The sequence below is a fragment of the Cryptomeria japonica genome, chromosome 8, assembly GCF_030272615.1.
Source record: "Cryptomeria japonica chromosome 8, Sugi_1.0, whole genome shotgun sequence".
Taxonomy (NCBI): Eukaryota; Viridiplantae; Streptophyta; class Pinopsida; order Cupressales; family Cupressaceae; genus Cryptomeria; species Cryptomeria japonica.
This window is the reverse complement of record NC_081412.1, coordinates 187312472-187316496: the sequence shown is the minus strand read 5'-3', so window position 1 is coordinate 187316496 and position 4025 is coordinate 187312472.

Sequence of the window (4025 nt, the reverse complement as noted above, 5' to 3'; positions counted from 1 at the left end):
TGACCTATGATTTTGTTTTACCACTTTGGAGGAGATTTTGAAGTTTTAATTAAGTCATTTGTGGTGAAGAAACAAAAAATATGTTAAAGTGGGAAAGATATCAAAGACATCTAAGGGTTTTGTGGATTGTATTGATTTGACCCTATTTAATGTTAAAACGTGACTTCAAGGAGACACAAGAATGGTTTGCAGACAAAGATGTTTGAAGGTAAACATAAGAGTTCTAGAAGCTAATAAAACTTCAGGCAAATTCAAATTGGCAAGTTTAATGCCAAATCCTCCTTCAATGACTAAGAATAGATATTAAACCAGGCAAATGTCGTGGCATGTGAAAATGCCAAAATCCTCCCTGTCGTGGCTTGGTATGGGTAGGAGGTTTTACAATTATCAAGTAAATTCAATTGCCAAGTTAAAAGCCAACATCCGCCCTGCTGGAAAAGTGAAGGTTTTGTAAACTTTAGCAAATGCAACTTGTAGGTGTTGATCTTAACTCCACTATCTTTGCTAGTCCTCCCTACCGTGAGAGGGAGTAATCGATGGCGGGGAGGGTAAAGGCATTAGAAATTTTTGAACAAATTCAATGTGGTTGTTGAAAAGGCATTAGAAATTTTTTTAAACCAATGCAATTCATAGGCTGCAAGCCAATTCGCACCCCTTTATCAGCTCCTCCCTGTCGTGAGTTGTGGTTTGGGTAGAGGGCGTTATAATTCTTCAGACAAAAATACAAATGAAATGGGTCGCGTGGCTGCAGATGGAGGGCGATGGAAGTTCCAAACCAATGCATGATTGTCGGGCGCTCAACCAATTTCCTCCCTTGCCAGCATCCTCCCCTGCTGCACGTGGATTTTGAAGTGGTGCATGGTATGAGGTAAAAGACATTGAAACCTTTAAGCAAATGAAACTGGTGGGTGTTGACTCCTGTCTTGGTATGGAGTTTGGCATGGACTAAGGCTAAGAAGCTTTCAAGAAAAATGCAAATGTATTCAGACTTGTAGCCCAGCCCTCCCACGTGTGAGGTAGAAGCATTGTAAGTGTTTCAAATAGAATCATTGTTAGGCATAGAACAAGCACCTCTCCCTGTGTGGTGTGGCCATAGTAACTTACAGTCAATGCAGATGGTGTGGCAAACAAGGGCATAAAAATTTCAGCAGATGCATTGGCAGCTGCACAGCCATTCTCTCTTGCGTTAGGTGTGGGAAATGTTTTAAAACTTCAAGCAAATGCAATTAGCAGGTCAATTCCCATGATCCCTACCAGCATCCTCCCTCTTTCACGGGGTTGCAAACTGGGTTACCAAGGAATTTTTCAAACAAAGGTTCCAGGCAAATGCCTTTATCCCACATTGGTTGTGGAGGGGGAAGTTTTGATATTTAAATCCAAAGACATACGCATTCATAGTATCAAAGCCTTAAGGCTTTTGACACAAGCGCAAGCTCGGCACCCAGTGGACCCCACACATGTGTGCATGAATCCCGAGCCGGTGAAGAGATAGCTAGTGACTAGTGGACCCCGCACTTGCACGATTCTTGAGGCGCTCAGGTTTTGCAGCAGAAGGGCAAATTAACCAATGAGAAATTTTGAGATACCAGTGAGAAAGTTTGAGATGATTTGACAGTCGTCACTATAACGCAGTGTAAATGCATCTGAACTTTAATCCCTATGACATGGTGACTAAATGGTGGGCCCGGCAGGTGAGCAGCTCATGTGTTAAAGATCGAGCAAGTCCAGGAAGATCGAACGATTGTCGCTATACTGCAACAAAAAGGTGTACTACAGTTAACAGCAGTGACATGGAAACTAGTGAGTTGGCAGGTCCGAGTGGCAGGTGAGCTGGCGGGTCTCACTGAGGTGGCAGTCCAATGGTAGACAGGTGGCAGTCCGCAAGCCAGGTGAGGTGGCGGACAAGTAGCAAGATAGGTGAGGTTTCATCCAGGTGGTGCCACAGGTGAATTGCAGGATGCCATGTGGTAGAGCTTAGAGAGTAAAATCAAGCAAAAAGTCAAAATTAAATACATAGCCCAGACTATAGGTAAAATTTGAAAAATTTAAATGATGGTCTGCATTCAAGCTTAATTTGCGTGAGGGGTATTTTTTACCCAAATATAGACATATTGTATACCGTTGGAAAGCTCTCGGAAGAAGGAATTGATTTCTATTATTAGTTTCAATAGATCTCGGATATTTTGAGATCATTTGGCAAGGGAAGGATGCAAGGAAAATCTTTAGTTGGGGAAAGAGGACACTTGGCGATTTCTGATGTAGATCTAATCTTTTTCCCTCCTCTTTATATTCTCAATTCTTCTCATTTGTAAGGGTTCCAGAATTTTTGGAAAAAGGCTCCAAAATTATGTGTTTCCAGCTCTGAATTTATTTTCCAAGTTTGTAAAATTCTATGGGTTTTTTCAGGGTATAGAGTTGCATTTCAGTAATTGCAGATTGTTTCATAGTTGCAGGTTCTACTTGTGTAAGGCATGAGTATATTTCACACAAGATTGTCTATAAATATGTATTTCTTTGGTACAAATTAAATCCTCAAGGAGGCTAGAATTTGTCATCTCAAGGAGATTGTTGTGATTGTTTGTAGGCATTCTTCAGTGAAGAGTTTTAATTTTGTAATCAGTCATAAATAATGGAATATGTATCCAAGATCTGATAATTTTTTAAATGAATTGAGTAATGCATTGGTATAAGGTATAGATGTAGGAATATTTTATAAGGAAAACAAAGTTGCAGCTAAGATTTGCATTTGCAATTCTATGTATGACTCCATGCCCAATGAACAAGGCACTAGTCTTTGAAGAATTTGGGGATATTTTTAGAATCTTATAAAATTTAAAGAAAATGTATTTCCCTTCATGTTTGGGGGTTTTGTTCTATTCATTTCAAGCTCTTATTCATCTATTGCTTATACAGATCTAGCCAATCTGTAGTGTTTTTCTAACTTGTTGAGCTTGTGGAATGATCTATATGCTTATTGTTTGATGATGCCATATGTCTGTTACTTGTTGTATTTAATGCATCAAAGGGTGTCCCCCCCTCGGTATAGTAGAACCTGAAGTGCAGGAGGATCATTAGGGTCCTATGTTATGTTGTCCAAGTCCTAATGTATTTCATAGATTGAAATTGGCCATTTCATAGAAAGATTGCAGGTGAACTTGGGTTAACTAGATTTGGTGAACAACAGGTGGTGTTGATGGCTTTGATGCTACTGATGGGATTATCAGTTTTGTGGTTGCAGTTGGTGCTACTGATGCTTCTGATGGGATTATCATTTTTATTAGTGCAATTGATGTTGTTGGTACCGCAAAGATAATCAAGGATGGCCTCTTTGGAGTAACTGGTTGATACATGGGTTTGCTAGGTTTTCCTCTGAATCTAAGCTTGGGAAGAGATTCCTTTTGAAAACCTACTGCAATTTTATCTTTGGGTTTCAACTCAGGTTGTAAGGGCTCATGTCATTGTTGTTTGCAATGTCCCAAAGCACTCTGGCCATCATAGCCCATTCTTTGCATGATAGTGAGGCCTTTGCCATATTTATCAGTGGGAAGCTTAGCCTTTGGGCTTGTTGTGTTGATAGGGTCCTTGTAGATCCATTCTGCCAGGTCCTCATCCCTGGTTTCCTCTTCCTAACTTTTACCAGGGATGAATTGCGCCAAAGTGCATACTTTCTTGGCCAGTGGTGGTTGAAGCAACTTTTGATGTTTGCCATGAGTTCTAGGGGAGGTGAGTAATTGCCCAACACAAAAGAGTTGGCTAAGATTATATTCCCCGAGACCTTCCTTGCACTTTTTCATTTTCAACTTCTCCTGCTTTGGTATAGGGGTGATTGAACTGGAAAGAGGGATTGGATTAACATATGATGTGGAATGATAGCTTCTCTGTTGTTAGGTACGGTGATCTCTGGTTGATGGTTAATATGGTTACAATATGCAAGTGGATTTGCATCGCCAAGGATTGTGATTTCTACACCATTATGGGGAAACTTGATACATTGGTGATAGGTGGATGGAATGGCTTGCATGGCA